The sequence below is a fragment of the Hetaerina americana genome, unplaced genomic scaffold (assembly GCF_022747635.1).
Source record: "Hetaerina americana unplaced genomic scaffold, ioHetAmer1.1.p SCAF_2, whole genome shotgun sequence".
Lineage (NCBI taxonomy): Eukaryota > Metazoa > Arthropoda > Insecta > Odonata > Calopterygidae > Hetaerina > Hetaerina americana.
Window position 1 is genome coordinate 102,430,922 of NW_027286763.1, and position 18,669 is coordinate 102,449,590.

At 37.4% G+C, this 18,669-nt stretch overlaps 1 protein-coding gene across 1 annotated transcript in view; it reads right to left on the minus strand.

The window, feature by feature from the left end:
- LOC139688349 (putative fatty acyl-CoA reductase CG5065) overlaps positions 1-18,669 on the minus strand; it is a 450,592-nt gene that overhangs the window by 272,418 nt on the left and 159,505 nt on the right. Inside the window, exon 2 of the mRNA XM_071585871.1 lies at positions 3,254-3,300. The gene's annotated coding sequence lies outside the window, so the exon portion shown is untranslated. The remainder of the gene's footprint in view (positions 1-3,253; positions 3,301-18,669) is intronic.

Genomic DNA, 18,669 nt, shown 5'->3' on the forward strand with positions numbered 1-18,669 from the left:
CTTATTATATGAAACCGTTTTTATCCAGCCTTCGTCGTAAATGAGTGGCATAATAACAAACAGTGACTGTATGGAAAGTTAGCAAATAGTTCATGAATATTTTTCGAGGTTCAAGGTTTTTTTTCGGAGACATATCTTCATTAACAAGCATCTCCACGTATTACATCATTAAATGAAAGAGGAATTTGTTCTACCATTCCATCAAGTGTCTCCCTCTCTTTCTGACTCCCTTCCGACTGATATTACTATAGAATCACAATACTAGTCCTACAATCACAATAGTATTTCTATGTCTTCCCCTATAACCCTTCAGGACTCAATCACCCTCAGACCTTCAAAACACCGTTTGGAGCAAGATGCTCAAGATACTAGAAGCGCTTGCAGTAAAAGGGGCACACAAATCGGGATACAAAGGACCATTACGGTGAATGGCAAAGATTTTGACATGATCCGGTTCGCAGATAACATCGCAGTAGTAGCAAAACGCAAGAGAACTTATAATCAACTGTTGCTGGGAATATAATATGAGCATCAACAAGAAAACAACTAAAATCCTTATCCGCGGAAGAGAGATTTTGTAGGCAGACATCACGATGCGAGGGGAGGAGGGACTAGAGCAATTGAAATCATTCATACACCTGGGAAAAAGTATAACTTAGGATGTAAGAAGTTTGACCGACATCAAGCTAATAATTAGCTAAATGTACAAAGGATTTCATGAGGGAAGAGGCAACTACTCTTTTCACCGAACTTGAGGTTGCAAACAAGGAATAACGTAGTCAAAATATTCGTATCGAGCATGTTACTGTACGGATCAGAGACATGGAACCTTGGAAAAGTGGACCAACAAAGAATAGAATTCTTTGAGACATGGTGCTGGAGAGGAGAATACTGAAAGGTAAATGAACAGGTAGAGGGAGGAACGAGGAAGCGCACAGAAGAGCGGGAGAGGCAAGGGCCATATTGAGAACTCTACGGCAAAGAAGAACTATAGATTGATTGGACTCATTTTGAGGCACGATGGATTAGTTAGAAACATAACAAAAGTTGAAGGGACAATCCCGAGAGAAAAATTAAGAGCATGGAACAAACAGAAAACCTATCAGGGAGTGGGAGAAATTAAAGTAAGAAGAGGAAAATTGTGGGCTGTAGTAAACCAATCTTAGAATTGAAATGTTGATGATTTTGACCGATCTGTTTGGCTAAAAAAAATGGTGACTTATTGGAGCAATCGGATGAATTGGTTTAATGAGGAGAGGACTTAAGTGCGGGTCACAATCTTGAAACGACTGTTGAAATCAAATAAAGGTCATTTTTAAAAGGTGCGGTAAGATTAGAAGTTGTGAAACGTATGTGCCGAATGGAATGAATGAAATATATTTCTTCCCACCCATTTTGTTGATGAAAATCTAATTAGTCCATACTTGTGTCCCCAATGAGGGAGATATCAAGGACGTACAGCAATGGATTCTACCAAAGATCCGCCTGGATTTTTCAAACCAAAATATACTTGAGTCCATTCTTTGCTTGCCAAAAACCTTATGATTATTTTCTTTCCCAGCTAATTTTCAAAGTAGTTGTTTTTCTCTTCAAATGCATCTATTAATTCCAATTCATTCTAAGTTTTTATTGTATTAATTCTTACTCCCAACAAATCATAAACGATATGGATGGCCTAACTCCTGTACCCCATCAAACTGTATCCTATGTTTAATGTAGTCAAAGCTCTCCAAAACGATATGATAATACAATTGTCTGCATTTATGAACTCTGTTCTTTACAAAACCATTTCTGACAGAATAGCTATTGGGGAAAAAAACTAAAATAATATTAATGGCAAAATGATTTCCGTGGAGGAATTGCTATTCGTATTACCTTTTAGTAAGTAATTGTTGAATTACTTTTATCCGTGTGAAGTGAGCACTCCTGTTCCACCATTTTTGCACTTGTCCGCCCTCCTCTGGGACATGGAAAAGAATTACATTTTCCTGGAAATTCCACCGGTGTTCTACCTCTTGCACTCACACCATTTTACTTTTTTTTATTACAAAAGAAAGAGGACATTACGCTCCTATCTTCTCAAGTTGTTGAGAAAAAATATCACCATAGATTCTTTTAGTTATATTTCGTTTAAAAATTGTTGAAAAAATATTTAGTTTTCATTGTGTGTAAAATATCGATGTTTTTCACATCACGCCTATGCTATCAGGGATGACTCCAAAAGTAACATTGTCACCCCATTATCTTGGCCAAAAAGTTATCAGCGTAAACCTTGCTTGAAATGAGAGCGTTCATGAAGAAAATGTTACTCGCCCTCGTCAAATGCAGAGAGATTCGCTTTCATTAAGGTAAAGTTTACAAAAATCGTGATTGAAAGATATATATATATATATATATATATATATATATATATATATATATATATATATATATATATATATATATATATATTGTAACGACCAAACCACAATTGTCACCCCAACGGTCGGTTTGTTGACGGATCCTAAAGCTCACGTAGTATATATCAAAACCTGCCAAAAGTGAGAGTTGTAAGTTCAGTTAAGGACAGTTAATTTCATTATTATTCCATTTTTAGTTAAAAAAATCTAGTGCCCGAAAAATCACGCACCCTTCATTCAACCGAGGAAGTACAAAGTAGTCACTTGGATTTGAACCTGGGAACCCCCGCTAATCGGCCCACCCCCCAGCACACTTAAGTTTTAGAATTTTGGTAAAGCGATCACCAACTAAAAAATATAGCTATTAGAGTTATGCAATTTATATTAGTAAGTGGCTATATACAATTAAAATATACTAGTAAAAACAATAGTAGAATACGTAAGACTTCGCAACAGAATAGTACATTTTCATATTCCGTTGCCTTCATTATGTAGTATAAATCAAATTTAAACCGAATCATATATATTTGATCAAGTAAATGCATTAGAAAATGGTTTAGATAATGGTGAGATATAAAACACCATAAATTCCAATATGGAAGAGAGAGAGATAGAAAGAAGTGACATAGAATCGAAGGAGATTTTGAAAAGAATTAAAGGACATGTGCATGTGGATGACGGAAGAGGAGACGAAAATGAGGCTGCTCTCCATACATATATATATATATATATATATATATATATATATATATATATATATATATATATATATGTACATACCCACACACATATATACATAACGTGTGGATGGCCTGTGCATTCGAAGGGAGAAGGTGAGACCGCGGGTTTCATACCTTGAGCGAAGTGGTCTGGCCGCCAGCGTACTCCCGTTTGAAGGCCCCTGTAAGTGAATGAGGAAAAAGAAATTAATCATTCATTATAATGATAAATGCATTGATTACAAGTGAAACAATTTTAAATACACCAAAGATTAATAACATTCATTTTTTTGGTTTGGTTCTACAGGCAAATAGCCAGCGGGAGATGATTTAGTATCCTGCAAGGCCACACCACTGAGATGTGTCGCAGGGGGTGAATACTCACCAGACTAATTTTGACCCGAAATATTTACCCTTAGCGCGGTCGGACAACGTTATTTTGATCCCTTGTCGTTAGTGGGAGAAATGGCAACTTAAATATACCTGTTCTAAACTTAATTTCTCTACTTTTTTGACATAATCTCGCCTACCTTAGTACGATGGGGGTGATAATGCATTCTCAACATCATTGCTAAAAAGACATCCTTCCAAATAATGCAAGAGATTTAAATTGTAATTTTACATTCGCTCCGTTAGTGATTCCGAGCCTAGCTCCTCTAATATTTTGGAGACGCTACTCAGTTTAATATAACAACGTTTTACAAATTTAGCTCCTCCGCGCTGCACGCAATCCGATTCGGCAATCAGTCCAACTTAATGAGGATTCCATGCACTAGCAACATATTCTAAATGAGACCCATCCAGCTAAAGATGCATCGAATTAGAGACATCATTTTGCACTGTAATTATTCCGTTATTGGATATTTGGGGAAGTGTGTTCTTAATCTGTTGAGATTCCCTTATGAATACGCGTGTATTTTAATACTCTTTTGCCTCTCATTTTATGAAAAATTTCCGAAAAAACCAGTACTACAAGATCAGATAAATCATTATAATGTTCACATTAGATTCTATACATGAGATCGGCTATTGTAACATTTTTAGTTCGAATCTTAATTTGAATTGAATTGTAACACATGATATAAACGAAAAAGAATGGACAAATAGAAAGAAGAGGTTTCAACTTTACTTTGTGGGAGGAATCCATCACAGAGATAGTTAAAAAACTTAATTAAATCCCCTTAATGATTTATTACTACGGCACTTAATATTTATTCAGACAACAAAGCCTTATCTAAATAATAAGTTAATTAGTGGATTGAACTATGTTGTTCAATTTTTCCATAGTATAGCTCTTTTTACATGTTGTAAACCTTTACTGAAGTACTTTATTAATATTTTAGTGAGCATTTTGTCCCAAGCTCTGGATTCCCATAGAGCAATACACAAAAATATGAGGTGGAACGAAGGTGGCACGAAGGAAAGAGGAGAATTGTTTGAATTTGAACTGCCTTCCTTTTAGTTTCTATCAACGTATGCAATATTGAAAGCTGTGAGAACATCGTCTATAAATTACTAAATCTGAAGGTAAGTAATTATTATGTTATATCAGAAAACGTAGTTCAAGTTGTGCGTTGAGATCCGGTATCAGCTTCAATATCATCGTATCAGATCCGTTGAAGTGTAATAAATCATTTTTGCTGGGGTAAAATGCTGAATTGAGATGCGCCCGGCACAGGCCGCACATTAACATGCGTATTCAGCTCGAACGTTCCTCCCGTATACTCTTCGTGACAACTGAAATGGCGGAAAATTTGATTCGAAGGAGGAGTAAAAAATTTTAACTAAATCCCACGAAGTAAAACCGGATGATCCAGTTGAGCGCTGAGCCAACCAGATCAACAAAATTCCATCAGACTTGAATCGCGTTTCGGATCCTATGTAATGTTAAAGCAACAACATCAGATGTCGCTGTCAGAATACTACATTTCAGTGATGTAGTTGATCCGTTATTGTCACGTAAACGGGTGTGCTGGTAATTTATTATGCGATCCACGCACATAATTTTTAGACTCAAGCGTATATATTACCATTAAAGGAGCATTAAATCTAAAAAAAGCTAACCAATGCATTATTATCAATTTCATTGTTGATTTTTTTATCCTGGATGTTCTTAAACATTAGTAAATTACAGGAAAGATAATTATTAATATAAGCATGGCACCTTTAAAGATTTCAAAATTAAATGAATGTGAACTGAATCACAAATATGACTGAAAATGTTTCAATACGATGGCAATACTCCCTTAACCTCTTTGCATAAATGGCAACAGGATGATGAATAGAAGTGGTCAATTGATCACAAAAAAGGAATATGAAATGTAAGCAGTACAATACTGTAATGACATCTGTCGGCAATGATACCTGGTCAATGGAGCTTTACAAAAATCCTGTTTATTTCTTCTTGCGTCGGTAATAATGCATTCAAGGGCCTTTTGGGCCCTGAAGAGCGCTTTTCAAATAGCCAATAAAGTTTTCCAATTAAATCAGATCATGGATCTTAATTTAATTTGAGTTGTGCCCCGAGAAAAAAAGCTCGAAGACGAAAAAGTGGAGGCGAGAAGGGGAATCACATGTACACCCAGTGCTTTCTCTCTCTCTCTCTCTCTTCAAAAAAAAAAGAAGGATGGTACGAACGCAGATGCGCGAGAAAGACTTCCTCGCCTCGCAAGGGCTATAGAGATGAAGATCTGTACGTGTCCAGAAAATCAACTTCTGTTACCCCTTTAATCACTCTTGCGGCATAAGTAGATGTGATTATTCCCTGATCTGTTTATTCGGAAGGGAGTGGAATATTATTTTCCGGAATTCATGATAAACAAACCATGAGCTTGAAACCTATATCCACTTCTAGACACATCATATGCTACTTCATGAATAAAGAAGGCAAGATATGGGTCATCTGATTTTTTTACAATCTGGATACAATAACACGTAGCTCAGGACAACGTGCATTTCCATCTCGCAAGGAAGAAGCGAATTTGAAATCTCTTTTAAAATATGGCCTGAAATATCTGATAGAAAAAGAGGGGATGCATTCAGAGTTCTGTCAAGTCAAGAATGACAGTTATGAAAGATTATTTTGAGGGATATGATTGCTGATTCCAGAGAATAGAGTAATAATTTGGAGTTTTCCCCATAAACAAAGCTCCAAATTAATTATTGAAACTGTTCTTACTGCGCACTAAATTCCGCAATTATTATCAGTTGTATTTTATCAATGAGGCATAGGAAAGGTTTACAACATCATTGATGTTTGATTTGATTGTCATGGCTAGTTTTAATTTCTAGGATTATTTACAGTCACCTCTTAATTTAATTTTTCAGTGCTTTGAGTCTGTTCTTATACTCTATTATTTCATTTTCTCCACTTATTCTGCAACCTCTATCTTTCTATATAGTCCAATCCATCAATTTCATTTTGTTGTTTCTTTTGATATGATGTTCATGAATATAAGGTAATTATACTTAACTCAAGTTTTATATTTTCAATGTTTTCCACAGCCCTCTTTTCCTGCATTGCCTTTGAATATCTTATGCAATCGCTTTCACTTGATAGATTCATTTAGCCATCATAATCCTTCCGAAGTACATATCACTTTTTTTCTTTTATCAAAAAGGTTTTATTTTGTTGTTACTACTACCCATACTAAAATTCTGTAGACAATAGACTCCTCATTTATCTTTTACACTCCAAGCAAAGTAAATAGCTCTAATATTTACACGTACTCCCGTAAGTCGCTCTAGAACTTTTGTGGTGAAAATATTAAAATGCTCACTGAACTAATCGCATAACTCAGTCTCTTAAATTTGGAAAGAAATTTAAAAAAAGTCACGAAGCAAAGTATCTACGGCATTTACATTAATCCTCAATCATGGAATAAAGGGTCGAGAAGTTTTCTACTGCTGCCGATTACGTGATGACGCAAAGTTTACTTTTTCTCAAAAATTTTTACTTCTCTTTCTTTTCTTTTGCTCGGTTTCGAGGTATTCCTGCAGTTCTCGGATTCATTTTCTTTTTTCGGAGTGGGCGTACGTAGCTAACCTCACTAACCAACACTCCTTTATCAGGACCTAGATACTGGCATGACCCCGGCATGAACTCGATCCACCCACAACACCGAGGCGGAAAACAAAGAATGCGAATCCCATAAATGACCGTATCGAGGAAGTTACATTGAGATGTCTGGTTCATGTCATATTGTTAAATATACTGTGTTTGTAGTCTCAAGTAAACTCTATCAAATGAAGATGATTAAGTATAGACTTAACGTGTTTATGTTCATGGAAATTGAAACCGAAAATCCAATATTTTTTGCAAGCTCTTGCAACTAAGGACTACCTCCAGAAGGGCTATGAGTTGATGGTGTAAACATAAATGTTGCTCTAAAAAAATGGTGAAATGCCTGATAATAAGTAAGATTTATAATAGGGTTAACGTAACAACACCTATCCGCTTTAATTCAATGATATTAATTTATGTGTGGAGAAAAAGAGCCAAAATGGCATAGCATAAAAAATGGATGCCTCAAACCTAGGCTCAAAACCAGTAAGTTTTTACAGCACGTTTTAAAAATTATGAGGATTCTAAGAGAGTTTAAAAACTGTGCAGGCACTTCATGTCTACTTAAAATATTTACATGAACACAGTGGTTTTTGCATTATTTTTCATCAATCGTCATTAATAAATGAGCTAAAGTGACCGTTAGACTCATGCGACCATGATACAACCTCCTTAAAATAAATGGTAAGGCAAGATGAGTTAGTGTTATGTATGAGATTATTGGAAATTGATATAGTAATATACAACCCATAAGTGAATGGATAAGTGAAAGGAAAAATAAGTCAAATGAAAGCGTAAAACTAAAGGAAGAAACACAAACAGTGAAAATAGCAAGGACTGAAAAAATCATTGGGAAGGGGATTATAAGTCGACAATGCAGGAGATTAGATGAAAGGTAAATGATCTCGTGGGAAAAAGGACAATGCCAGAGAGAAATGACAGAAGTATTTCCAAATCACAACCCTAATCAAAATTCTTGTGACGTAGGGATTTAGGACCGTGTGTACGATTTAGTGCGAGATTAAGACACGATTCCTCCATGACCTGTCACCATAGAGAGAGGAACATTGTGAAAGTTCAGGTTGGAAACCAGTGAGAAAACTGGTGATCGGTAACGCATCACATTAAAGCTTATGCATTAGATCTCAATTTGTTGCAGGCATTTTGCGTTCTTTCCATTCCTCGCACTCAAAATTCCTGGTTAAAGCATTTCTCTGCACGTTCCCGCTCGTTCATTTACTGCTCATATCCCGCTCGTCCCTCGGTAATTCAGAACTGGGAGTGAATTACATCGACAATGTATGCCTTTTAATTTATTTCCAGAGGGAGAGAGGGAAAAAAACCAATGGCAAGAATGGGGTAGTAACCCTCTCCTGAAATCCGATACATTATAGTCACCGGAGAAGCCCTTAATCACATCCGGTAAGGAGGAGCGAGCCGGGTGGGTGAAAGGGCCAGGGGGGGCGGGGCACACTCGGTGCAGTGCGGTGGGTGGCTCGTGTCGTAACGTTCTTGCTGGGACGAGGGGGGCCGTACCGAGGACCGCCACGGCATCAATCAGCGTGAGCGAATCAATACTCAAGGACTGGCGAACATAGGTAATCTCCTTTCGGGTAGTCGTCACTTTTAAGGATCAGAAACGACCCTCTCCTCTTTCTCTCGCGTTCAAGTATTTCATCGGAGGGGAGGGAAAATCGTTAACCGGGACGAAGGATGGTTGGTTACAGACCGGTGGGGGGAAGTGGGTGGGTTGGCGGGAGGAGAGGTGAACTCGGATGGAAGGAAGGAAGGCCTGTGTACCCGCATATTCCTTTGAGCGCCAATTTCGCGGCCAGGACTTTGAAATGTAAAATTTTCGCTTTTGGGAGAGCTAATATTGACTGGTGCACGGTGAAGGAATAAATAAAGTTCCCGACATGTATTTCGTAACCATTCAACCGTTCGTTCTCCACGTCTCACTCTAGCTGTGACGGCCGGGTGGGATAGAAACCAGGGTAGTTAAATAACAAGGTCATTAGATCGAGTTTCGATTCGGACATTGGCACTCTATATTCCCTGCTGTACTTGGGAGTTCATTGAAACAGAGGCTGTATTGCATCCAATTCGTTCATCTTAAATTTTACTAGATTGAAATCAACATGAAACCACAGTTTATAACCTGAAGATCAATTTGATAGTTGAGGGTAGAGCTCACCTAGTACCAAGCCCAACGGTTCGTAAAATATACACATCAGGATTGGGGACCAGTTCCTTTCCCTGTGGTGCCTATGGTTTCCCAGAAAGAATACTTGAAAAATCACACTGCTTGGGTGAAGCTTAAAGTTCCCAGAGGCGTGCCCGGTAATCGCACTCGGGCCCTTGTTTCAGGTGGTAGTAGTAAACCCTCTACCCCCCTGGGCTACCGCGTCTACTTAAGTAGTCATTAAAATTGGATAAAGTGATATCAAACTGAGAAAGGCAAGTGAATTTTAAGAGTAAAATGCTAATTACAATGGTAGTCAAAAACACTAGTGGATGAACGTCCAAGAGAAAGATTTACCGCGACTATGGATGAAAAACTGGATAAAGGAGAAGAAAGAAGGAGACTAAATAAGAATATAGGTGGAAATAATTGATTTGGGTAAGAATGTGGCCTCACGCCAGTATGTCTGCACACTTGTGAGAGCCAATTAAAGAGTGTGGAGAGTTATATAAGGAATGAGTTATGGTGAAACGAGATGAAATTTAGATGCTTTGTTTTTTAATATTGTTTTTATCATCGAGAATCCATTTTACCTAAAGGCATCGTTGAGATCAATGGACAAACTACTTCAGAGATATAACTTGAAGTAACCATTAAGAAAATTAAAACCCCAGTACGAGGACAAGTAAGAGGCAGGCAAAAGGTTGCGTTAAGAGAAATTAGGACTAGGGATTTTCCCACCCAATTCGAAGGTAGTATCATATGGGATGATAGAGGCTCGATACTTAAAATGGGAAGAATACCTATTGCTAAAAAGGCTTCCTCGTGGAGAGAAAACAGTTATGCTCAAGGAATATTTGTCTAGAAACAAGGAAGCGTTCCGTGAAAGCAGGAGGCATTACGTGAGGAATAAGGAACTCCATGGATCAGAGACATGAGCCATTGGAAGAGCAAGTAAAAGAAGAATGAGCACCTTCGAGACCCAGTGCTGGCGACGAACGCTTAAGATCAAAAGAAAAGATAACTTTTTAGCTGTTAATAAATGTATTTTTTCAGTTCATTTAAACCTGAAACATCGTTATAATGTTGAGAATGCTGGCTGCAGCAAAACAAGATGAACAAAAATGCCGGTGGGAGTACGTGGACTTTTGTTTTATTATAAATTAACGCCGAATGTTTCCCTCGTGATAAATTTTAACAAATACTGGAAACATTAGTGATGTAACATTCATATCACTCCGAGAGTTCATATTAATTGAAACAATTATTACTCGCGTTAATGAATTCGAGATGTAAGATTATGATTACGCTGAAAAGTTCACCCAAGTGAATATCGTATCTCAAACTTCTTCATTCATTCTATTCATTATAACGGGATAAGTGCATGGTGCTGTTATGGCTACTCTGTTACTTGTAAGATATATACCTGAATCAGCCAGCTCTGTACGCGCATTTCCTATTATTTCTTTGTTTATTGGCGTTACTAAGTATGTAACTGGTATTGTTCAATGGAGAGGTATTTTTCATTTTTTTTAAATGGGGTAATACTATGCCTTAAATTATTCAGATAAAGGAGTGCTGATAAATATATATATAAACATAAACATACTATATATACACCCGCTATATACCGAACAAATATTCATTCACATGTGTATCGAATTCCTCGGAATGTGTATTTGGCCAATGTGGTTCGTTATGGCTATGCGTGCCACGAAACGCACAGTTCCTATCGTTTATGACGTAGTAAAAGTTGCTTTCCCTACTGTCCTTTCCCTTTTGCCGTTGTCTATTTCTCCTTTGGTGGGTGAAACAGCTCCCTCACGCCATGTCCTGACCGAAGAATAGGGGCACATGGTTGCATAAACCCCCCGCAGATTTCAGTCTATATCATATTTCCTCAATAGCTAAAGTGGTTAAGGAATGGCGTGGTTAGTCGAAAGATCTGTTGTTGAAGTCCCTGTTGCAGAAATATTTTTACTCTTTTAATCTGCTCGATTCCGCCTTTCCCACCTCTCCTGTGTCCTTTATGTGTGTTCCTATCCATTTTCCTGCGAATGAATACTCTATGAATATATGTACAGGATACGGCAACATAACTTCCTTTTTAAAATGGATTTATGTTGCCACACCCTGTATATATATATATATATATATATATATATATATATATATATATATATATACATGTATATATATATACAATATATCTATATATATACACACACATATATACAATATATCTATATATATACACACATATATACAGTCATATACATACTATATATACTCCTCACTTGTAAATTATTAACCCTACACTGAGAGAGTGATATTGGTTGGACAGAATTGGTGGTAGAGAAGAAAAAGTGGAGGGAAGGGAAAACTTTCCTTATCGCTCCCTCATGAGGGTCGATTAAGTAGAGATTGCCTTTTTCCCGCCGCCACCCTCAGGGGGAGCGCAGAGAGAGAGAGACTGAATGGCTCCCTGGCGAGCGGATTTTAGCCGAATGGAACCGATTCCGTCAGTGATAAACAGAATCGTTCGGGCTGAAATTATTTTTTTCTTTCTCCCTCCACCTCCGCAGGATCATTGATGATGAGCAGATGGCCGCATTGATAGCCTTCAAATGCAACCCTGCGTTTGGAAGTGGCTCCGAGGAATTTGATTGAGAACCCAAAGTTCCCTTTATGCTCCAATTTGGACAATGAGGCTGAAACGGAACTGTTTGCCGAAATAATGATGGGGTTGCCGGTCTGAGAGGGTAGATAAGAGCGTAACAACATATGGTTGTGAGTGAGACTCATGAGGACCACTTTCAATTGGGGAAAATTTGCTTCTGAAATATTTATTCTGCCATATGTATCAGTTCAATCCCTCCTACATGACCGTAATCCTTCGAGACTACTTATTACAGCTACCAAATATGAATGAGAATTATAGATACAAAACTGGAATTCCTTTAAATGACCTTAGATAATTTCCTCAACTTATTGTTGAATAATAATCACAGCTGATATTGGTTGGGACCAACTTTCCAGTTTATTCTCCTATCACGAAAGACATCTACTTTGTTCATATCTTAATGCGATGTTGTGTGCCCTTGATCCTTAGCTTTTTATTATGCCTCATCTATCGCATCTGGAGTCCTCTTTTGAAATTATTACACTTCGCTTTCCCCTCCGAGAATGCCCTTATCAGGCGTTCATGCCTAAAAATATGCCCAATAAGTTAATTCTGTAGTCTTTTCAAAGTTTCGCGTGGACTTCTTTCTTCTTCAAGCCCTCAAAGAACTATCTTGTCAGTCGCTCGGTCTGTCCTTTCCATGTTCATCATTTTCCTGCACCACCATGTTTCAATTTCTTTCAATCTTTTTTCTCCTACTTTCACAGGCTGCTCTGTATTTATTGTATTTATGGTGTAGTATTCATAGAGAAGTTTACTCCAAAGTAATATGTCTCGATGAAGTTTCTCTTAACAATGATATCCTTTTTTATGTCACTTGAGGTGTTATCTTCTCGAAGAAAACGTTCCGAGAGCTTCTTTTAGCTTTCAAGAGGTGAGATCACATTTAAATTTACCTACGGTGAGGATTACGTCGCTCATTTAACCTAAAGATAATCCTAGGAAACATATATTATCCCTATCCATAGTTGTATTAAAACTCGAGACATATTGATTTTAGGTCTCACATTTCATCAATGGGATTCTCGACGATCTATTCGTAATAAGAGTGTCATCTTTTCCTGGTTGAGGAAACATTTTTCTACGCTCATCTGCTTTTAAAATTATAAAGCATTTTTTTTATTTTATGCCCAAAAAGTAAAAATACATCAGGAGCGTTTTACAGAGGATCCTTTAGCAATCGCCAAGTTCATATTGAACTTTGCTATTACTAAAGGATCTACTAACCAACTAACTAATCTAAAAGATTACTAAATAACTGTCTTCATGACTTAAACACCGCTTTTAGTTTTGAATTTTTTGTGCTTGATTAAAAAAAGTCATATTACTCACAGTATGACTTCCAATGCCGGCTTGAATAACTCAAATGCAGAAAAAAATGACATTTTGAACTGGATAACGTGGAATTCGGACGGAAATTGTTATTTCCAAGAGGTCCCGAATATCGAGTTTCTCAAATGTATTTCTTCCCTCAAACCGAAGTTATATGCATTTTTTCAAATTAACACCTGGATATATTAAGCCTGAATAAAATTATGAAAGCATTCGTATTCGGATGGAGAAGTTGGACTCAGCATATATGTTGGTATCACCGCCTCTAATTTTGCTTGCTTTGGGACTCAATCCCAACAAAAAAATGAGTGTTAGGAGTTACCATATCATCGCCGAAGACATTAATTTGCCATAAATGTTTATTACCCTTGCACCTGGAAGTCAGTTGAAAGGGCCAATTCTTCGGCGGCTGTGCGAAGAAAAGAAATTCCCTAGGACCTCTCCAATATTTTGCTATATTGCATAGCAGTCGTGAGTCATATTCAGTGGATCAGAAAACTATGAAAAAATAAACGTAGATCATCTGACTTGACGTAAAACAAGGATAAATATGCACGGTGCAGAAGTCTTGCAGGAACCGTCGATTGAACGTTTGAATAATGGGAAACATTTTGAGGCAGTTCTCATCCTCTGTCAGCCGGGAGTCTGTACGTGAAGATTGTGAACGAGTACCATTGCGCAAAATCAAGAGATTTCTTTGTAACTGGGAGTTCATTCATAGTTTTCAACTCATTCGGAGATGTCTTTTCGTTCTACATATTTTAATAGACTCATGTTGGGCAGAGGTGACTGAAGTTAAGACCAAAAGGAGAAAATCTCACCCAATATGAAGACGATATTCTTACTTGTATCCTGTACGTATTTATTCAAGAATCACATATTTAATTTTATTTCATTGTTTGAATGACATTTTGACATTACAGAGATTGCCGATCGGCAATGTTTTTGGCATAAAAATATACTTAATGTAAATATTTTTATAGAAAAGGATAACGGCAGTGGCGGTCTCCTTAAAAAAGAGGACTTGTAAAACAATAGATTTTATGTGTTTCGACCGTAAGCTAAGATCTTCCCCGTTCTTTAACCCCGATTATGCATTTTTTAACCAGTGTTTCAGGCAGGCTCCTGGTTGATTATATGTAAAGACGCTGATAAGTCTTCCTTTGAATAAATCTCAAAGCATTTACTTCATCACTATTTCTTCTGACAATTAATTTCTGGAATGTTTCCAAAAATGCTGTATGAGATTGATGAGAACAGCCTTTTAATGATGCTGTATAAAATAGATACATGAACAACATATGTTTATATTTAGATATGACATTTCCTAGTCAACTCTTAAGTAATGAATCGGCTGCTAACATTTTGACACTTGGTGGTAAGACAAGAAAACCCAAATAAATGCAAATAAATTGCACACATTTCCTACCTGTTAAGCTATTTTGATGGTGTCATAGCTTTACCGGCATGCAAAGACAAGTAAGTACTCATTCCATAAAAAACGTCCTTAAATTAAGACTGCAGTATTACCTTTTCTACATGGAATTGCTAAAAAAAACCGCAAATGTGGATGATCAAGCAAGGACCACAAAGGGAATATTATATTCAAGAGTCTCATTTTAAATGCCTTTTTGCCGTGGTAATGGCACCTTTTATTTTTTCCTCCATTTAATACCGTCAGATTTCGAGGGAATAGCTATTTTCATTGCTGTTTTTTTCTTGTTAAGTGCTCTGCCACATTTTCCTTTCTAAATCGCCCTTATCAATCCCCATTCCTCTCGTACATTCGAGGGGTTCAACACCACGGAGTGACTTATTCCGTGAGCATCGTGTCCTCATCGCGCCGTCGGTTAACTGCCCTCCAAAACAGGAATACTGGCTCTCTGAGCGGCAATAAAAGCTATCCTAGAGCCATCACGGCATTAACCTTGTGTGCACTTGTGCCACGCTCCCCGTCACCTCATTCCCCGACACCCGAAAGGCTCTAGCTCCGAATCGAAAAGGCAATCGGGTCACGGCATTTGAAGCCGCTATTGTCGCCATTTCGGCGAGGCAGTTAGGAGGCATATGAGAATTGCCTCATTCTGTTAAGGAGGTGTTGCCAAATATTTTGGGACGCATACTACGTTTTTAGCTTGAAAGGGAGAATAAAAGAGAGAGAGAGAGAGAAATGATGAGGGGATAAGGTTCTTTTTATTTGCGCGACACAAATTTAAATCGGATGAATCATTTGGTTAATCCCGTCATCGAGAGTTATCCCTCTCTTTTCAAGCTCCAGAGCCAATTCATTTTAATAGGATCATATCGGTTCCACGCTACGTTCATTGAAAAAGAGTCCATTTTTATTCGTTTTCAAATTAAACAAACTAATTTAACCAATGGTATGGATTCGTTTTCTTCTCATTCATGTCATTTATTTATTTTTGTCGACAATAAATTCACACATGTAGATTAAGTTTAAACGCATGCAAAGCAAAGCAAAAATGTGCTCATTTCTGCTTCATTCAGTAAAAGGCGAGAGTTTTCGTTTTAATTCGCACATGCAAAATTGTATTGAAAAAGCTGCAATTTCACTCTACACATCGCAATGAAGTGTGATTCGAGCTGAGGGCCAATTTGAATTCGCAATGATCCAAATCTGTTATATATCTTTTAAAAAACACAATACAATATTTATTTTCCTGCCATTATCATCATCATCATCAGAATTTTAAACCTAATATTGGTTCAGTGCAGCCATCCATACTATTGCTCGGAAATCGTACCAATCAAAAACGCAGATAACTCTTTGCCTGAGAGTTTGGATCAAAATTGAGAAATAATAATATGTTTTTGTTTTAATGTTGCAATTTTATGTATACTTTCAAACAAAAAGTATTGCAAGGTATTGTTAAGAGATTGCATATAAAAAATACAGGCACACGGTAAATGTCACCATAGTGATCAAACTTCTTCCAGAGAAGACGAAATGTGCAAAAGAACCTTCGTCAATTTCGAGAACTTCAATAAACTTACATAAGATGTACCATTTTCTTGCCTGAGACTCAATCCAAGTTCAAATATCACATGTGTGTCCTCCAATATCAAAATTATGGTTCAAGTTGGTTCATATACGAGTAATACATTATCGTAGAACTACGTAAAGTACGAGGGTCATCCGGAAAGTAGTACCCGTTCGTGAAATAAAGACACAAAAGTAAATATTAACAAACATAAAAAATTTTATTTGAAAGAGGATACTTTAAACTACTTCTCAACATAATCTCCAAGCAAATTAAGGCATTTGTCATAACGTGTGACAAGTTTCTGTATTCCTGCTGCATAGTCCTTCGCCGCCAGCTCATTGAGATACGCGAGGGACCCATCTTGCACAAATTTTTGCATAATGCAGATGGTGTTTAACAATTTCATGAACAATTGTTCGAGAAACATTGGGAAAATGCTCACAGATGTCATCAATTGTGACGCGCCGATCGTTCCTCACGAATTCGTCAACTGAGCTCACCAGTTGGTATGTAATGACAGACGGTCTCTCCGAACGCTCATCGTCGTGTGTGTTCCCCCTCCCCATGTTGAAGTTGCGACACCACCGCCGAACAGACGACTCGTCCATTACATTGTCTCCATACACCTCCTTTAATTGGCGATGAATATCACATGGGCGAACGTTTCTTGCATTGAGGAATTTAATCACTGCCCTCACTTCACAACTGGCGGCGTTCTCAATTTTTTTAAACATTGTAAACAATCACAGAAACAACACAGGCAATGCTAGCGTTACGCAACTTGGCTCAGAGAAGGCAGACAAGCCACTGAAGCTATCTGACCTCGTCCAGCGGCTACTCGCGTCGTCAGCACTTCATGCGGCACGAACGGGTACTACTTTCCGGATGACCCTCGTAAATTAATTTTGGAATAATAATGGATAACGAATGAATTAAGCGGCTGAAGTCAAGTGCGTGAACTATCACCTGTTATCTTTAAAATTTTCATCGAAAATGCGAGTAATAACGTCATTGGAAAATCTGCGTGAATTTTAAATGCACTAGGGAAGGAATTAGCCGTTTCTTGCCACCACACAGCCGCAGTGGCGGAGGATGATAAAAATAATCAAAAGAGGACTCGTTGGCAGACCGTTAGGGCAAAGGGAAAAAGACAGTATTGACAACGCGTTGATGGAGGGGATGCCAAAAAATATATAAATGGGCCAGAAACTGGGAGTAGTATTTTTTCTGAAGTTGCCGTGAAATGGAAATTCATGATGGTTCTCCTAGCTCCTTTCAAATTAGTAAGTTGTTTCTTTTTGCGCCTGTAAAATAAGCAAATTGTTTTTCGACAGTTGCAGCCGGCGTAATTCAGTTTGAATTTACATGACGAAATTCAAATAATTACTTTAAAATATATTTTTATTCAATTCATATCTTCTCCAAATTTGTTTTCTTCGTTTTCGTGATGGCAATATTGATTCTTCTTCAAAATAAAACCTATATTGGTAATAGCAGTAGTTTTACGGGAGACAATCGATAGCTAAGATCATTTGCGGCATTGAGGACGAATGGGAAAGGAAGGGTGGAGAGAAAACTGACGTCGGTATTAGCCAACTGTTATAGAAAGGCGCCAAGCATCCGCAGTTTAGCGTCCCATCCGACAGACGGCGTACTCACTCAAAGTGCTCTCCAGAAAGCACCTCAAGTAGGGATCGAGATACCACTGAAAATGATCTGTCGTCTCCATGATCCGAACCCGGGCCCTCTCGGTGGTATTCTCACATTTATATTTATGGCAACTATGCCAACTGCGATAGCACTGCAGAAAAATATGATAGCATACTTTAGAAAAGACAGTTCCAATTCTTTTTCATATGGAATGATTGATATAGTAAATATACATGCTTCCATGGATGAATCAGTAATAAACTATATCTAATTAAATAAAGATTTTTTTTAAAGAGAAATTGTTCAAATGCCGTAAATGAAAAGCATCAGTTAATGAAATTAGATCATCCAAAGTAGAATTAATATTCGGCGTCCCACAAGAAAAGGGAAAACAAAATCTTGGTACACTAAAGTCGGTGGTTCAGTTTTTTTCAAGGCAAAATTTTTCTCGTTACCCTCTTCATCTTATTTTACTATTATGATTGCCTAAATTTAGGTTTGTGTGAACCATATCAATGCCATAACATGTGTGACTACACAAACTGTTTATATTAATCATCTAAATTAATGAACAATTTAGAGCATACATTTGAACATACTCTACCTTTGGATTTGAAACGTAGGAGCTGTGACAGG